At 39.4% G+C, this 20226-nt stretch overlaps 2 non-coding genes across 2 annotated transcripts; both read left to right on the top strand.

The window, feature by feature from the left end:
* The first annotated feature begins 12557 nt into the window (after positions 1-12557).
* On the top strand, positions 12558-12721 carry LOC134992145 (U1 spliceosomal RNA). The gene has a single exon (XR_010196334.1). It is a non-coding gene; the product is annotated as a U1 spliceosomal RNA (small nuclear RNA).
* Positions 12722-12873: 152 nt separating this feature from the next.
* Positions 12874-13036, top strand: LOC134991916 (U1 spliceosomal RNA). The gene has a single exon (XR_010196135.1). It is a non-coding gene; the product is annotated as a U1 spliceosomal RNA (small nuclear RNA).
* Positions 13037-20226: the final 7190 nt, after the last annotated feature.

Here is a 20226-nt window from a genome sequence, read left to right as displayed (position 1 = left end):
GATAACAAGGTAAATTACGTCCCTGGGTAGGATTGAACCACCAACCTTTTGGTTAATAACCGAACACGCTAACTGATTGCGCCACAGAGACACATTGCAAAAGTATATACTGACAAAGGCTAATAAGCATTCATCTAGAACGTTTCCTAGAAAAACTTTAAAAAGTCAATAATCTGGAGAGTTTTTGTAAGATGTTTCTTCCATCAACCAATGAAGAAACACATTGGTACTTTCCCATGATGAGTGAGTGCTTCAGGATCTCTTGCACTTACATGTGCAGCAGAGTACTGCAATGGAAGCATGCTGGGCCCATAACCCAGAGGTAGGCAGATTGAAACTATCCTCTGCTATATGCATTTTTTTTTTGTTAATTAAAGTAATCCAAAACTGGGATTGATATTTTTGCTCTTTTATTTTTACTTAAAGTACAATAACTTTTATTATTTTAATTTGTTTTAATAGTATATTGACAGTATTGTTTTCTTTCAAAAATCCACTTAATTTTCTTTACCCTATTATTCAAATGGTAATTGACAAAAACAAACTACATTGTCACCAGAAGAGCAATACAAAATGTACAAGTGATATATTAAAATCATCTTTCCAGCTTGAATTTCAATGATGCATTGGGGCAACGATTTTGTGAGAAACCTCTTCACCCTTAAATAAAGATTTTCTTAATTCCTTACCTGTGTGCTAATTAGATATCACCTTGTTTTCACATTAAACAGACTTCCACATGAGAAAGCAGCAAGGATGCAGTGGCGTTAATGTTTCCTGGTGTCAACCTGTATTATTTCAGTAGATATTGAAATGAGGATGCATCTTGCTGCCTTTCCAATGAAGCATGTTTAATTTAGTAATAGGTGAAAAACCATCCCTACAAAGGTGTTAATCAGATACTTGGCTTTGTGGACTCTTTTCAGAGAACAAATTTGTTAGCATAAAAATAAAGCCAGAAAATGAAGAGCTGTTTAATCACTCAATTGGATTTTTCTGCCAGCATATTTCTTTTTCTCTGCAACCCACTGCTAAATTGTGCTTCCTAGCTGTTTTTTTTATAAAATCACTTAATCAAATCTAACTCTGATTACATCAGAGTAGGCCAGGTACCCTACACCATAAGAGAGGGTTTGAAATTTTGACTTGTCTACTTAAATATCACCAAAATCTGATCACAAGGTCAATTACGTCCCTGGGTGGGATTGAACCACCAACTTTTTGGTTAATAGCCGTACACACTAACTGATTGCGCTACAGCGACACTTTGCAAAAGTACATACTGACAAAGGCTAATAAGCATTCATCTAGAACGTTTCCTAGAAAAACTTTAAATAGTCAATAATCTGGAGAGTTTTTGTAAGATGTTTCTTCCATCAACCAATGAAGAAACACATTGGTACTTTCCCATGATGAGTGAGTGCTTCAGGATCTCTTGCACTTACATGTGCAGCAGAGTACTGTAATGGAAGCATGCTGGGTCCATAACCCAGAGGTAGGCAGATTGAAATTATCCTCTGCTATATGCATTTTTTTTTGTTAATTAAAGTAATCCAAAACTGGGATTGATATTTTTGCTCTTTTTATTTTACTTAAAGTACAATAACTTTTACCTTTTTAATTTGTTTTAATAGTATATAGACAGTATTGTTTTCTTTCAAAAATCCACTTAATTTTCTTTACCCGATTATTAAAATGGTAATTGACAAAAACAAACTACATTGTCACCAGAAGAGCAATACAAAATGTACAAGTGATATATTAAAATCATCTTTCCAGCTTGAATTTCAATGATGCATTGGGGCAACGATTTTGTGAGAAACATCTTACCATTAAATAAAGAATTTCTTAATTCCTTACCTGTGTGCTAATTAGATATCACCTTGTTTTCACATTAAACAGACTTCCACATGAGAAAGCAGCAAGGATGCAGTGGCGTTAATGTTTCCTGGTGTCAACCTGTATTATTTCAGTAGATCTTGAAATGAGGATGCATCTTGCTGCCTTTCCAATGAAGCATTTTTAATTTAGTAATAGGTGAAAAACCATCCCTACAAAGGTGTTAATCAGATACTTGTCTTTGTGGACTCTTTTCAGAGAACAAATTTGTTAGCATAAAAATAAAGTCAGAAAATGAAGAGCTGTTTAATCACTCAATTGGATTTTTCTGCCAGCATATTTCTTTTTCTCTGCAACCCACTGCTAAATTGTGCTTCCTAGCTGTTTTTATAAAATCACTGAATCAAATCTAACTCTGATTACATCAGAGTAGGCCAGGTACCCTACACCATAAGAGAGGGTTTGAAATTTTGACTTGTCTACTTAAATATCACCAAAATCTGATCACAAGGTCAATTACGTCCCTGGGTGGGATTGAACCACCAACTTTTTGGTTAATAGCCGTACACACTAACTGATTGCGCTACAGCGACACTTTGCAAAAGTACATACTGACAAAGGCTAATAAGCATTCATCTAGAACGTTTCCTAGAAAAACTTTAAATAGTCAATAATCTGGAGAGTTTTTGTAAGATGTTTCTTCCATCAACCAATGAAGAAACACATTGGTACTTTCCCATGATGAGTGAGTGCTTCAGGATCTCTTGCACTTACATGTGCAGCAGAGTACTGTAATGGAAGCATGCTGGGTCCATAACCCAGAGGTAGGCAGATTGAAATTATCCTCTGCTATATGCATTTTTTTTTGTTAATTAAAGTAATCCAAAACTGGGATTGATATTTTTGCTCTTTTTATTTTACTTAAAGTACAATAACTTTTACCTTTTTAATTTGTTTTAATAGTATATAGACAGTATTGTTTTCTTTCAAAAATCCACTTAATTTTCTTTACCCGATTATTAAAATGGTAATTGACAAAAACAAACTACATTGTCACCAGAAGAGCAATACAAAATGTACAAGTGATATATTAAAATCATCTTTCCAGCTTGAATTTCAATGATGCATTGGGGCAACGATTTTGTGAGAAACATCTTACCCTTAAATAAAGATTTTCTTAATTCCTTACCTGTGTGCTAATTAGATATCACCTTGTTTTCACATTAAACAGACTTCCACATGAGAAAGCAGCAAGGATGCAGTGGCGTTAATGTTTCCTGGTGTCAACCTGTATTATTTCAGTAGATATTGAAATGAGGATGCATCTTGCTGCCTTTCCAATGAAGCAAGTTTAATTTAGTAATAGGTGAAAAACCATCCCTACAAAGATGTTAATCCGATACTTGGCTTTGTGGACACTTTTCAGAGAACAAATTAGTTAGCATAAAAATAAAGCCAGAAAATGAAGAGCTGTTTAATCACTCAATTGGATTTTTCTGCCAGCATATTTCATTTTCTCTGCAACCCACTGCTAAATTGTGCTTCCTAGCTGTTTTTTGATAAAATCACTTAATCAAATCTAACTCTGATTACATCAGAGTAGGCCAGGTACCCTACACCATAAGAGGGGGTTTGAAATTTTGACTTGTCTACTTAAAGATCACCAAAATCTGATGACAAGGTCAATAACATCCCTGGGTGGGATTGAACCACCAACCCTTTGGTTAATAACCAAACACACTAACCGATTGCACCACAGAGACACTTTGCAAAAGTACATACTGACAAAGGCTAATAAGCATTCATCTAGAACGTTTCCTAGAAAACTTTAAAAAGTCAATAATCTGGAGAGTTTTTGTAAGATGTTTCTTCCATCAACCAATGAAGAAACGCATTGGTACTTTCCCATGATGAGTGAGTGCTTCAGGATCTCTTGCACTTACATGTGCAGCAGAGTACTGCAATTGAAGCATGCTGGGCCCCTTAACCCAGAGGTAGGCAGATTGAAACTATCCTCTGCTATATGCATTTTTTTTTTGTTAATTAAAGTAATCCAAAACTGGGATTGATATTTTTGCTCTTTTATTTTTACTTAAAGTACAATAACTTTTACCATTTTAATTTGTTTTAATAGTATATTGACAGTATTGTTTTCTTTCAAAAATCCACTTAATTTTCTTTACCCTATTATTAAAATGGTAATTGACAAAAACAAACTACATTGTCACCAGAAGAGCAATACAAAATGTACAAGTGATATATTAAAATCATCTTTCCAGCTTGAATTTCAATGATGCATTGGGGCAACGATTTTGTGAGAAACATCTTCACCCTTAAATAAAGATTTTCTTAATTCCTTACCTGTGTGCTAATTAGATATCACCTTGTTTTCACATTAAACAGACTTCCACATGAGAAAGCAGCAAGGATGCAGTGGCGTTAATGTTTCCTGGTGTCAACCTGTATTATTTCAGTAGATATTGAAATGAGGATGCATCTTGCTGCCTTTCCAATGAAGCAAGTTTAATTTAGTAATAGGTGAAAAACCATCCCTACAAAGATGTTAATCAGATACTTGGCTTTGTGGACACTTTTCAGAGAACAAATTTGTTAGCATAAAAATAAAGCCAGAAAATGAAGAGCTGTTTAATCACTCAATTGGATTTTTTTGCCAGCATATTTCTTTTTCTCTGCAAACCACTGCTAAATTGTGCTTCCTAGCTGTTTTTATAAAATCACTGAATCAAATCTAACTCTGATTACATCAGAGAAGGCCAGGTACCCTACACCATAACAGGGGTTTTTGAAATTTTGACTTGTCTACTTAAAGATCACCAAAATCTGATAACAAGGTCAATTACATCCCTGGGTGGGATTGAACCACCAACCTTTTGGTTAATAGCCGTACACACTAACTGATTGCGCCACAGCGACACTTTGCAAAAGTACATACTGACAAAGGCTAATAAGCATTCATCTAGAACGTTTCCTAGAAAAACTTTAAATAGTCAATAATCTGGAGAGTTTTTGTAAGATGTTTCTTCCATCAACCAATGAAGAAACACATTGGTACTTTCCCATGATGAGTGAGTGCTTCAGGATCTCTTGCAATTACATGTGCAGCAGAGTACTGTAATGGAAGCATGCTGGGTCCATAGCCCAGAGGTAAGCAGATTGAAACTATCCTCTGCTATATGCGTTTTTTTTTGTTAATTCAAGTAATCCAAAACTGGGATTGATATTTTTGCTCTTTTATTTTTACTTAAAGTACAATAACTTTTACCATTTTCATTTGTTTTAGTGCAAATGGCATATCAGCAGTCAGCACTAACTGGTGACATGCCATTTGTACAAGTAAGCCATGTGTGACTAATATATAAACATGCTTTATTAAATAACACCTCAAACTATCATACCCAGGATTCAAACCTATAACCTGTTGAATTTTAATCAAACACCCTACCCATGGAGCTACTTGATCCTACATCTTTTCTAACCTCCAAAAACAGATTCAGTTGCATTTTCCAGCGTGTTTTGTTTGCGCCTTTGCAAATGTCTTACATCGACAAACTTATTTAGTACTATTTTGCAAATAGGGTTACATTGTCGTAACGTTGTGTTCCCTAATTGCTTGATTTTTTAAATGCAACAATTGATAAAGACACCTGATAATTGCTCTGTGGAGTCTTATTTTGTGTTTTGTGTTTAGACTTTAGATCTGAATTTGAATGTACTTGTGAACTAACTTAATTTCCTACTTCTAAATTCATTCCTAAATTCACTACTTACATGAATCCTGTAGTTGGGCATTTTGGGACTTCGATTGTGGGCATTGTTTTGTGTCCAGACCAGCAGCAGGTGGTGTGCATTTGCTGGAAAGGCATCGAAGACCTCCGATATGCTGCATCTCCTGATGTGTGTCTCCCTCAAGTGGCTGTCAGCAAATGCCTGCTAGACACCCCATTCCAAGCTGATTGTGACATCATGGAACATGCATCATAGAACAGGCATGCTAAAACATGGGTCTTCAACCTGCGACCCTCCAGCTGCTGTGGAACTATACATCCCAGCATGCCCTGCCTCAGTTTTAGCATACCTTAATAGCAAAACTGTGGCAGGGCATGCTGGGATGTGTAGTTTCACAGCAGCTGGAGGGCCACAGGATGAAGACCCATGTGCTAGAGCCAAGCCGCAGGTACATTGAATGCTAGCAAGCTGAATATTTAAATCCTTTTTGTTCCGCAGCATTCCAATGCGGAAGATTCCATGGAACCAGAGATCCTTCCATTGAGAAGGACATGCTGCCTGGATGACTACACTGTGCAAATTAAATCACGGAGCCAGTTGGCTTGTGGGTGGCTCTGGTAACTGGGTGGTTGGGTGGGTGGTGTGTCGGAAGTGGAGCGCATGCAAATGATTGTGTATCATCCAGCTAGTGAGAGAGAAAACTCATGCAGGAGTGTGCCTGCTTGTCAGTGGGTTATGCACCTTGCCAGACGTTAAATCTACATAGAGCAGCTGGAGGGGACAAGAGCAGGTTTGCAAAATATAGATAGAAGAGCATATATGCTGGCGCATTCTCCATGATTGTGTCAGCTTATGTTTTGGTGCACTGCACTTTCCTCCACTAAGTTTTAGCCATTTTTGTTAAGCTCAAGTGTATTTTCTTCTCGGCCTTTTGGCTGTGATCTTGTATCGTGGTTGAAGGGTCTGCTGGAGGGAGGGATTGTTTTCTTCATTGGCGAAAGACCAAAGATATTCCAGGATGGAAGGCTTGGGAACACTATCTGTTTTTCAGTTGTGGAAGAGCACAGAGGTCGGATTGGACTACATTCTATAGTAAAGGATATCTTTCTATTTATTGACCCTCCCCTTATATGTGTCTGTGTTACAATAAAGCTTCGGTTTTGTGAATCCCTCACCCTCTTACACTCCACACCCATAGCCTTATTAACTGTTGTATTATTGTATAGTTTAAATGTATAGTGCAGTTCATGATTTATAGTGTAGACTGGCCTGTGCTGTAGTTCTTGAACTGTACTATACCGTCAGCATTTGTATTGTGTTTTGGCTGTGCTGCAACACTGTATTTATGTGTGCAATGTTTATGTATGTTTTTTTTTATGTCAATAAAGACTGCTTTTTCAAGCCAATATCTGAAAACAATCAATGTTTATCTTTGATGGCAATAAAAGTGGTATGATATTTGATGCTTTTGAAATCCAATATCTGATATGTCCCCTATCTGGGAACCATATATTAAATGGCTTTTCAGAAAAGGGAGATGGGAGAAGAGCTTTCAGTACTTGTAGGACCGATGCACATAAAGAAGCAAAAAAACATACATAAACATTACACACATAAGTACCGCGTTGCGGCACAGCCAAAACACAATAGAAATGCTGACGGTATAGTACAGTTCAAGAACTACAGCACAGGCCAGCCTACACTATAAATCATGAACTGCACTATACATTTAAACTGTACAATAATACAACTGTTAATAAGGCTATGGGTGTGGAGTGTAAGAGGGTGAGGGAATCACAAGCCCGAAGCTTTATTGAAAGACTGACACATATAAGGGGAGGATTAATACATAGAAAGACATCCTTTACTATAGAATGTAGTTCAATCCGGTCTTTCAACTCTTCCACAACTGAAAAACGGATAGTGTTCCCAAGCCTTCCATCCTGGAATATCTTTGGTCTTTCGCCAATGAAGAAAGCAATCCCTCCCTCCAGCAGACCCTTCAACCACAATACAAGATCACAGCCAAAAGGCCGAGAAGCAACTACACTTGAGCTTAACAAAAATGGCTAAAACTTAGTGGAGGAAAGTGCAGTGCACCAAAACATAAGCTGACACAATCATGGAGAATGCGCCAGCATATATGCTCTTCTATCTATATTTTGCAAACCTGCTCTTGTCCCCTCCAGCTGCTCTATGTAGATTTGACGTCTGGCAAGGTGCATAACCCACTGACAAGCAGGCACACTCCTGCATGAGTTTTCACTCTCACTAGCTGGATGATACACAATCATTTGCATGTGCTCCACCTCCGACACACCACCCACCCAACCACCCAGTCACCAGAGCCACCCACAAACCAACTGGCTCCGTGATTTAATTTGCACAGTGTAGTCATCCAGGCAGCATGTCCTTCTCAATGGAAGGATCTCTGGTTCCATGGAATCTTCCGCATTGGAATGCTGCGGAACAAAAAGGATTTAAATATTCAGCTTGCTAGCATTCAATGTACCTGCGGCTTGGCTCTAGCACATGGGTCTTCATCCTGTGGCCCTCCAGCTGCTGTGAAACTACACATCCCAGCATGCCCTGCCACAGTTTTGCTATAAGGTATGCTAAAACTAAGGCAGGGCATGCTGGGATGTGTAGTTCCACAGCAGTTGGAGGGTCGCAGGTTGAAGACCCATGTTTTAGCATGCCTGTTCTATGATGCATGTTCCGTGATGTCACAATCAGCTTGGAATGGGGTGTCTAGCAGGCATTTGCTGACAGCCACTTGAGGGAGACACACATCAGGAGATGCAGCATATCGGAGGTCTTCGATGCCTTTCCAGCAAATGCACACCACCTGCTGCTGGTCTGGACACAAAACAATGCCCACAATCGAAGTCCCAAAATGCCCAACTACAGGATTCATGTAAGTAGTGAATTTAGGAATGAATTTAGAAGTAGGAAATTAAGTTAGTTCACAAGTACATTCAAATTCAGATCTAAAGTCTAGGTAGGCCTCACGTCCTGGCAGCCGCCAGCATTTAAAAATGCCTTGATTAGAGGTACGGAATTAAATGTAGATAAGAAGAAGACACAAAATAAGACTCCGCAGAGCAGTTATCAGGTGTTTTTATCAATTGTTGCATTTAAAAAATCAAGCAATTAGGGAACACAATGTTGCAACAATGTAACCCTATTTGCAAAATAGTACTAAATAAGTTTGTCGATGTAAGACATTTGCAAAGGCGCATCCAAAACACGCTGGAAAATGCAACTGAATCTGTGTTTGGAGGCTAGAATAGGAAATGTGCATCGGTCCTACAAGTACTGAAAGCTCTTCTCCCATCTCCCTTTTCTGAAAAGCCATTTAATATATGGTTCCCAGATAGGGGACATATCAGATATTGCCTTTCAAAAGCAGCAAATATCATACCACTTCTATTGCCATCAAAGATAAACATTGATTGTTTTCAGATATTGGATTGAAAAAGCAGTCTTTATTGACATAAAGAAGCCATAAAACATACATAAACATTACACACATAAGTACTGTGTTGCAGCACAGCCAAAACACAATACAAATGCTGTCGGTATAGTACAGTTCAAGAACTACAGCACAGGTCAGCCTACACTATAAATCATGAACTGCACTATACATTTAAACAATACAATAGTTAATAAGGCTATGGGTGTGGAGTGTAAGAGGGTGACGGAATCACAAGCCCAAAGCTTTATTGAAAGACAGACACATATAAAGGGAGGATTAATAAATACAAAGATACCCTTTACTATAGAATGTAGTCCAATCCGGTCTTTCAACTCTTCCACAACTGAAAAACGGATAGTGTTCCCAAGCCTTCCATCCTGGAATATCTTCAGTCTCTCGCCAATGAAGAAAACAATCCCTCCAGCAGACTCTTCAACCACAATACAATATCACAGCCAAAAGAGCGAGAAGCAACTACACTTGCGTTTAAACAAAATGGCTAAAACTTAGTGGAGGAAAGTGCAGTGCACCAAAACATAAGCTGACACAATCATGGAGAATGCGCCAGCATATATGCTCTTCTGTCTATATTTTCCAAACCTGCTCTTGTCCCCTCCAGTTGCTCCATGTAGATTTGACGTCTGGCAAGGTGCATAACTCACTGACAAGCAGGCACACTCCTGCATGAGTTTTCTCTCTCACTAGCTGGATGATACACATTCATTTGCATGTGCTCCACCTCCGACACACCGCCCACCTAACCACCCAGTAACCAGAGCCACCCACAAGCCAACTGGCTCCGTGATTTAATTTGCACAGTGCAGTCATCCAGGCAGCATGTCCTTCTCAATGGAATAATCTCTGGTTCCATGGAATCTTCCACATTGGAATGCTGCGGAACAAAAAGGATTTAAACGTTCAGCTTGCTAGCATTCAATGTACCTGCGGTTTGGTTCTAGCACGTGGGTCTTCATCCTGTGGCCCTCCAGCTGCTGTGAAACTACACATCCCAGCATGCCCTGCCACAGTTTTGCTATTAAGGTATGCTAAAACTGAGGCAGGGCATGCTGGGATATGTAGTTCCACAGCAGCTGGAGGGTCGCAGGTTGAAGACCCATGTTCTAGCATGCCTGTTCTATGATGCATGTTCCGTGATGTCACAATCAGCTTGGAATGGGGTGTCTAGCATGCATTTGCTGACTGCCACTTGAGGCAGACACACATCAGGAGATGCAGCATATCGGAGGTCTTCGATGCCTTTCCAGCAAATGCACACCACCAGCTGCTGGTCTGGACACAAAACAATGCCCACAATTGAAGGCTCAAAATGCCCAACTACAGGATTAATGTAAGTAGTGAATTTAGGAATGAGTTTAGAAGTAGGAAATTAAGTTAGTTCACAAGTACATTCAAATTCAGATCTAAAGACTAGGTAGGCCTCACGTCCTGGCAGCACCCAGCATTTAAAAATGCCTTGATTATAGGTAGGGAATTAAATGTAGATAAGAAGTAGACACAAAAGAAGACTCCACAGAGCAATTATCAGGTGTCTTTATCAATTTTTGCATTTAAAAAATCAAGCAATTAGGGAACACAATGTTGCGACAATGTAACCCTATTTGCAAAATAGTACTAAATAAGTTTGTCGATGTAAGACATTTGCAAAGGCGCAAACAAAACACGCTGGAAAATGCAACTGAATCTGTTTTTGGAGGTTAGAATAGATGCAGGATCAAGTAGCTCAATGCGTAGGGTGTTTGATTAGAATTTAACAGGTTATAGGTTTGAATCCTGGGTATGATAGTTTGAGGTGTTATTTAATAAAGTATGTTTATATATTAGTCACACATGGCTTACTTGTACAAATGGCATGTCACCAGTTAGTGCTGACTGCTGATATGCCATTTACACAAACATGCCATGTGTGACTGTATATGCATTTAAGGAGGGCACCCCTGCAATACCACAAACCATTGAGTGTCAAGTATACTAGATATATCTTCATATCTCATGTGCTTTCTCTGAGATCAATCTTGTTATGCCCCTTCCCCACAAGGCATGCGCCTTTTGTCCATATTGCAAAAATGGGGGGGAGGGCATATAATTCTCTGTCACAGGGCACCAAAAAGTCTAGTTATGGCTCTGGTATGCATTATGTAATCTGGCAGACCATCTCTCCAACACTGGCTGGTTGGAATAGAAATCCGGTTATCTATGTGAGCAAATGACCATCAACGATTTACTCTCAAACACTAAAAAATGGACAAAAATGGTCCCCTAAACAAATTGGTTAAATTTTGGGTTTAACCAATTTGTGTAATGACCATTTTTGACCACTTTTCTAGTGTTTGGGAGCAAATGGTTAATTGACATTTGCTCCTATACATTACCAGATTTTCATTCCATCCATCCAGACTGGATAGATAGCCTGACAGATAATTGTGTAGTGTACGCCCAGGATAACTGTTAGTCATGCTTTATTTTATGGCGGCACATAAATGGGTGGACAGATCCAGGGCAAGCACTGCCCACTCATGCATAGTTGTCAACTGATGTGAAGTTCCAGGGGGCAATCTCAGTTATAAAGAGAAGTATCTGGAAATTGTCCCTAGTTAAAAAAAAAAAAATTTGATCAACTCCATTTATTTAGTATGATATCCCAGGTGATAGGATGCCGGCAGTCAGAACAACATACTTTATTAAATAACACATCTCAAACTACCATACCCAGGATTCAAACCTATAACCTGTTGAATTCTAATCAAACACCCTACCTATTGAGCTATTTGATCCTGCATAAAAATTGTGAACATTATATGAAGCTATTGGTACTTTGCAAAAAAAAAGAATCAGCATTACAACGCAGCAGATCCATGCAGTTTGCAGCCACACACTACATGTATCTGCTCAGCCACAATGCTGATTATTTCTTCACAAAGTACAAGGTGAGCTCCAAACAGAATTCTCTAGCTTAGAATTATACCTTTCTTTGCCAAACCTAGAAGTCGGGCCCCCCACCCTGGGATCCCCCAGAGGGAGGCCTGCACCGTCATGCGGCAGGCTTGTCCGTTTTGGAAGCAGGCTGATGGGCAGCCCAGGATTGCTTCAGTCTGGGCTTGGCAGGTCTGGAAACATGAGCTTGCTTTGGGTATGCCTGACCTTGGGTACGCTTTACCTGGAGGATGAAAGGGCCAAGAAAAGTACTTTTAGCCTTCTGTGTGGTAGGAGTCATACTAGGTAGGCAAGCTGTTTTAGCAGTAGCCAGATCAGCTACAATCTTATTGAGGTCTTCTCCAAAAGGAGATTCAACTGAGGCAGCACAAGGGAACTCTCATCTGGGGACAACAACTGCAGGGAGAACACATATTTTCAGATGAACATGGTAGGGCAGAAGGCTGCCTAATACTGAAGCACCCCCAAACAACAAATCAAATGCAACTTACTTGACAGAGATGTGCCTGAGCAACGGCCCTCCCCAGCCCTATCCCAAATCATACTTATTTTGCATAGGAGATACCATGGTCATGAAGATTGTTCTCCCAGGGTTAGGTTCATTCATTGCATTCTGGGTATGCTGACCCCTGTGATTTCCCCAAATGTGGGAAACTCGACTGCATTATTTGTGGTAGTGGGGGACTGTGTTTGTGCTTTCCTCTGGTCAGCTCTGGTAAAAGTCAGATTTCTTTGTCTCAGATCTTCCTCTAGCCTTGTTCTTCTTTCGAGAGTTCCCTTGTGCTGCCTCAGTTGGATCTCCTTCACTTGACAGGGGGGTCCCTGAGCAGCGACCCTCCCCAGCTCTAGCCCAACTCCTACTTAGTTGCCAGGTGAGATACTATGATCATGAAGTTGCTTCTCCCAGGGCAAGGCTCACCCATTGCACTCTGGGTGTGCTGCCCCTGCGATTTCCCCAAATGTGGGAAACTTGACTGCATAATTTGAGTTTTCCCTGGTCGGCTCTCATGTAATTCAGATCTCTTTGTCTCAGGTCTCTCTCCAGCCTAGTTTGCTGTCTGGTTCTACTTCTTTTTTCTTGAGCCCCTCCCTTCTATACCCTTGTGCACTATCCTGACTTCTCCTCCCGTCTGCTTACTTTATGCCTCCCAATGCACAATGCAAACTACGGGTAGTGCTGCAGGGCCCACACCCTTTTACTTGCTTTACAGAGCAGCTCTGGAGCTGTTACAGTGCCCAGCTGCTGCAAGAAATCAGCTTGAATGCTTCAGGGGCTGGGGAATGGCCAACATGAGCCCCACACCGAAGGAGGGTGGGGGTGCTTAATGCGAACTAGGGGTCATCCAAGCACCACAAAAGGCCTCCATGCCCTGCACGCTCCTTTTCTCTTTTCATATGCAGACGAGGGTTGAAGCCAACTTTGACCCACTGCTTGGATGACATCACCATATTCAAATCCATCTGCTGCAGGCCATCCCCCAGGAATGCTTGCACTAGTTGTTGCATTTGGTTTGTTGTTTGGGGGTGCTTCAGTATTAGGCAGCCTTCTGCCACCCCATGTTCATCTGAAAATATGTGTTCTCCCTGCAGTTGTTGTCCCCAGATGAGAGTTCCCTTGTGCTGCCTCAGTTGAATCTCCTTTACTTGACAGAGATGTGCCTGAGCAGCGGCCCTCCCCAGCCCTATCCCAAATCAAAAAAACACAAAAACTACCCACACAGGTGTGACCCTCTGTAGGAAATCAGTAGCGCTGTCCCCACCATTTATCGGAGATAATCAATAAATAATTAAAAAATGGCTAATTACTATTAAATTTTAAAACATATAAATCATATTTTATTAACATATATTGCTGCAGCAAAATTGACATACATAAAAATGCATATTGTGTATAGTGGATGCCTTTAATGTAAATGCTCCACATACACAAATGTATATACTTAATTACGTTTATTCTCTGAGGCTTGGATTTTAATAAGCTGACTTCAAAATGTCCACATAGATTAATGATAGACCAATGAGCTCGGAATTTACGGACACTGCTTGCATGAGTATGTCCTTAATTAATTAATGTCCCGAAAAAGATGTGTGCACACATATATCACTTTGAATGGATAGTTACCATGGGCGATAAGTTTTTCATTCACCTCTTTAGAACAGTCTGTTTAGGACCGTCCCAATTGGAAAGACTCCCTCTGCTGGTGCTTGTCCATTTACTGCAGAATATCTGGAGACAATATCCACGGGAATCCGTCCACAGTGCTCCGGCTCCCTCTGCTGGTGGCTAACCGCAATTGCAGGTGGACTGGCTGTTTTGTCGTAGCCAGAAGCCGGTGATCGTGTAAAACAAGCAGGAGGTGATAGTCACTGCCAGTAGGTCCTTCGAAAACGCGTTTCTCCACCTTCCCAGTGCGTTCAGCGGCTTCCTCAGTTCGAATGACCATCATCCCAATGAACACTTTATATAGCCCCACTTATTTGAAATTCCCGCGGCCATTCGCGCATGCGCACTCAAACGTGCGTTCCAAGCCTCAGTCTCATTACAAACTTTAAATAGACTCCAGCGGCCATTTTAGCTGGTTAAAACACACGATCCAAGCCTCATTATCACACCCGGAAGTTGCATCCATCGTTCTTATTAACAATATCAGAATCAAGCCTCGTTTTAAAACATAATTATCTACAACTTCATATTCAATTATACTGAACTCTAATGCAATTTGCTCAACAAGATTACGTCACTTAGTTTAATCATAATTAATTTATCATGATTACAAGTAATCCATGTCTTATTTGACAACATCAGTACAAATATGACCGTATTTAAGAACAATATTAATACTAGTCAACACATCCTATTTTATTAGCACAGGTGATAAATATATTAAATATACTGCTCAACAGTATCATTACTCGGAAATAAAAGGGGACTAATTTTGATTATAATTTGTACTTTATAATTTATAATTTAGATCCCCACACGCCATCTTGTGGTTCAAATACATAATTACATTAAGATCGAAAATGACATCATTATAACAAATACTTTTGTTAAGGAGGTAGATCAAAACCGATATTTACATTACAAAAGTAGTCATTTACAACGATGGAAGGATAATATACCGAAGGGCCAGTTCCTTCGGATAAAAAGGAATTGTTCCACCAAAGAAGGAGCAAGAGAACAAATGGAATCTCTCTATGGGGCGTTTCTTACGCAGGGGTATCCAATATCTGTTCTTGACCAGGCTTGGAAGGAGGTGGAAAATATGGAAAGAGACCATTTATTGGATACCACCAGCAAAAATACTAGAAAGAAAAATAACAAAATGACGGATAGGACAACAATGTTTGTAACTAAGTATAATACTAGTGCATACAAGATCAAGAGGATAATTAAGAAGAACTTTTCTATTCTCAAGTTGGATGAGATGTTGAACTCCAATGTAGTCCTTAGTGAACAGGTAATATTTCGGAAGTCAGATAGTCTGAAGTCCGCACTAGCTCCAAGTTTTTTTAGGAGACCTGGGGAAAAATCCATGGCTCCAGATGCCCAAGGGGGACAAATAGATACATGGATACCCAAACCGCCATTAGGGTTCCATAAGTGTGGTAGACTAAACTGTACAACATGCAAACACACAAAAAAGAAACCCACACAATTTGTCTCATCTGTATCGGGAGAGAAATTCAATATAAAAAGTTTTCTGAATTGTAGATCCATGTATGTTATCTACGTCTTACAGTGTGGTTGTGGAGCACAGTACGTGGGGCGCACCACTCGGGCACTTCACGTTAGGTTCATGGAGCATAAAAGACAGATAGATAAAAAAGTAGGAAACACCTACCTATACCGCCATATTTTGGAATGCAATGGAGGGAAAAGTGATAATCTACAAATCATGGCAATTGAACAAGTGGCGGTAACCAGTAGAGGAGGTGATAGGTATAAAAGGTTATGTAAGAAAGAGGCTTTCTGGATCTTTAGCCTAAAAACCTTGATCCCGCAGGGTCTGAATGATACGGTTGAGTTAAATAAAATCTAAGTTCAAATGTTTAATATTTATAATATAAATATTTGATTTTTATAAATATCATTCTTGACATATAATATATGGGGGGGTGGGATAGGATATGGTTCCTTATGATGCTGGATTAAGGAGATGGAGATAACAGGATTATGTATAACAATACGAAGGGGTGTAATTATGTATTTGAACCACAAGATGGCGTGTGGGGATCTAAATTATAAATTATAAAGTACAAATTATAATCAAAATTAGTCCCCTTTTATTTCCGAGTAATGATACTGTTGAGCAGTATATTTAATATATTTATCACCTGTGCTAATAAAATAGGATGTGTTGACTAGTATTAATATTGTTCTTAAATACGGTCATATTTGTACTGATGTTGTCAAATAAGACATGGATTACTTGTAATCATGATAAATTAATTATGATTAAACTAAGTGACGTAATCTTGTTGAGCAAATTGCATTAGAGTTCAGTATAATTGAATATGAAGTTGTAGATAATTATGTTTTAAAACGAGGCTTGATTCTGATATTGTTAATAAGAACGATGGATGCAACTTCCGGGTGTGATAATGAGGCTTGGATCGTGTGTTTTAACCAGCTAAAATGGCCGCTGGAGTCTATTTAAAGTTTGTAATGAGACTGAGGCTTGGAACGCACGTTTGAGTGCGCATGCGCGAATGGCCGCGGGAATTTCAAATAAGTGGGGCTATATAAAGTGTTCATTGGGATGATGGTCATTCGAACTGAGGAAGCCGCTGAACGCACTGGGAAGGCGGAGAAACGCGTTTTCGAAGGACCTACTGGCAGTGACTATCACCTCCTGCTTGTTTTACACGATCACCGGCTTCTGGCTACGACAAAACAGCCAGTCCACCTGCAATTGCGGTTAGCCACCAGCAGAGGGAGCCGGAGCACTGTGGACGGATTCCCGTGGATATTGTCTCCAGATATTCTGCAGTAAATGGACAAGCACCAGCAGAGGGAGTCTTTCCAATTGGGACGGTCCTAAACAGACTGTTCTAAAGAGGTGAATGAAAAACTTATCGCCCATGGTAACTATCCATTCAAAGTGATATATGTGTGCACACATCTTTTTCGGGACATTAATTAATTAAGGACATACTCATGCAAGCAGTGTCCGTAAATTCCGAGCTCATTGGTCTATCATTAATCTATGTGGACATTTTGAAGTCAGCTTATTAAAATCCAAGCCTCAGAGAATAAACGTAATTAAGTATATACATTTGTGTATGTGGAGCATTTACATTAAAGGCATCCACTATACACAATATGCATTTTTATGTATGTCAATTTTGCTGCAGCAATATATGTTAATAAAATATGATTTATATGTTTTAAAATTTAATAGTAATTAGCCATTTTTTAATTATTTATTGATTATCTCCGATAAATGGTGGGGACAGCGCTACTGATTTCCTACAGAGGGTCACACCTGTGTGGGTAGTTTTTGTGTTTTTTTGTTCAATATAGGGATTGCAATTATCCCTGTATCAGGAGCAGCAGTCTCCGCCATTGTCTAAAATCTCCTTGATCCAGCGGGTACTGGCGCCGGAGAGTGTATACTTCTGTCCACACAAGGTTGGTGTGTGGGCGGTTGTGTACACATCCAGTATCATTTATTCTTTGATTTGATTGTCTTAGGTAATTGCATCTCGGGCAGCAGGTAACTTGGGGAACCATTGATATGGCAGCGCTTAAGTGCATAGCTGAACGATTGGAAAGACGCAATGTGTATTTAAGAGGGGGGGAAGATATACAAATTATGGAGAGGGATGAGAATTTGGAGGATATGCATGGTTTATTCAATAGACTAGAAAATCTATGTATAGAGGAAACAAGGCACTGGTGGGACCAGGTGTCCTTACAGAAATATTTAGATCAAGGTTTGATACCCAGGGGATTGAGGATTTTAAAGACCTCTACGTTTAAAGAGGACAAGCAGTTTTCAGAGGAATGGAATAAATTACTAGATAATTGTTCCATAAACCTTATGAAATTGCTTGTCAGATTTAGGGAAGACAAAGTTAGTGTGATACAGAAGGAAATTGAAAAGACCCAGGATTTGTTGAAATCTTTTTCTGAAGACAAAGGATTCAATGAAAGAGATCTGAGAGTAAATCGTAAGGTGGAGGATTTTGAAAAAACCTTAGTCTTCAGAAAAAACAACAAACTAAATCGGGATAAATTAGACTATCAAAAGGGAGAGGTTCACACTTACAATAGAAGGAGGGACAACATCTATGACCAAAAACCCTCTAAAAGGGAATTAGGACCCAGACAAAATCTTGAACATAGATTAGGTCATTACAGGGGACCAAGAACCCCAATTGATCGGAGAGATTCCAGGAGTTTTAGGAATCAGGATGAGGGGAATTGGGAACCAAATACCTATAGGAATAGGCATGATAATTTATTCCAACAAAATAGTGTCAAATCCCCAGCCCAATATTCCAAGTGGAGTAGAAGAGACTCTGGAAGGGATGATTGGGTAGATATGGGAGGGAAGAATAGGCAACAGTCGAACACCCATGGTGGCACAAATAATTTTTTGGAGGACAGCCACAGATTCCAAAACCGTCCACAAAGAAAGTACGAAGGAACAGGGTGGTCCGGAAAAAGGCAAAGAGAACAAGAGCCAGAGGAAAGAGAGGAAGAAAGAGTAGGTCAAGTAAAAAACATGAAATTAAAGTGAAGGGAAAAGGGGTTTTTAATTTGTCCTCAAAAAAGTTGGGTCCAGATCAACTGAGATTGCTTGAAAAGGGCTTAAACTTTGCTCCCTCCCAAAAACCCAACTTATTCGATCTATTCGTTGATCTTAATAGATATATCAGAACGCTAAGTAGAAAGCGATATTTCGCGATGAAAAATATGAAGAAAAAAGGTATTGAAGGTAATCCCATTATATTGGATCAGGATGACCAATTAATGGTTGATATATTAGAATCCTTGGCAGATGAATCAACGAATGAGTCGAATAAGGAGGACTATACTAAAATATTTGATGGTAATGGGACAAACAGATTTAAAAATAAGTCTGAGTTTTACCCGCTGACTTATAGAGGGCCCTATATTGAGAGCTTCTATAAGTCAACATTAGAACAATTTAGGGAGATGTGCCAAAAATCAGAGAAACAATCGTTAAAGGATAATTTGAGTACTAAGGAACGATCAGCACTTAAAATCTTGAGGGGGGATCCCTCCTTGACTATTAAACAAGCTGATAAAGGCGGTGGGATTGTGGTAATGGATACAGTGATGTACTTGGCGGAGGCCAATAGACAATTAAACAATGTCCACCTGTATTCAAGACTGACCCACAATCCCACCGCACAGTTTCAAAAGGAATTAAAAATCTTGCTAAATAGGGCAGTGGATTTAGGTGCTATATCCAGAGAAACTCAATGTTTTTTGTTTTCTGATAATCCGGTAATTCCCACGTATTATTGTCTTCCAAAAGTACATAAAACTTTAATTAACCCCCCGGGAAGACCCATTATTGCGGGGGTAGATTCATTGACCAGCAATTTATCTTTTTTTATAGACAGTTTTTTACAGGGTTATGTTGTCAAATTAAAATCACACATTAAGGACACTACACATTTTTTAAATTTAATTAAAAATATTAAATGGCAGTCAACTTATTGTTTTATCACATGTGATGTAGAATCATTATATTCTAACATTGAGCACCAGTTGGGGATTGAGGCAGTTGCATTTTATCTGTTAAGAGACCCTAATATAGGGGAAGAATTGCGGTGGTTGATTTTGGAGAGTATTAGATTTATACTCGAACATAATTATTTTATTTTTGATAAACGATATTATTTACAGACTAGGGGGACGGCCATGGGAACCAGGTTCGCTCCGAGTTTCGCCAACCTGTTTATGGGGCGGTTCGAGGAACAACATGTGTGGACCAGTGATCTCGGGGCGAGCCTGGTTCTTTATGGCCGTTTCATTGATGATTTATTTTTCATTTGGGAGGGGAGCACTGAATCAGCAGAAGAATTTGTTGCCAGTTTGAATTGCAATAATTATGGTTTGAAGTTTACGGGGTACTGCCACCCCACACAGGTCACTTTTTTGGATATAGCACTTAAGATCGAAAATGACATCATTATAACAAATACTTTTGTTAAGGAGGTAGATCAAA

The sequence above is a fragment of the Pseudophryne corroboree genome, unplaced genomic scaffold (genome assembly GCF_028390025.1).
Source record: "Pseudophryne corroboree isolate aPseCor3 unplaced genomic scaffold, aPseCor3.hap2 scaffold_121, whole genome shotgun sequence".
In the NCBI taxonomy this organism is placed as follows: domain Eukaryota; kingdom Metazoa; phylum Chordata; class Amphibia; order Anura; family Myobatrachidae; genus Pseudophryne; species Pseudophryne corroboree.
This window is presented reverse-complemented; position numbering and strand designations above follow the sequence as displayed.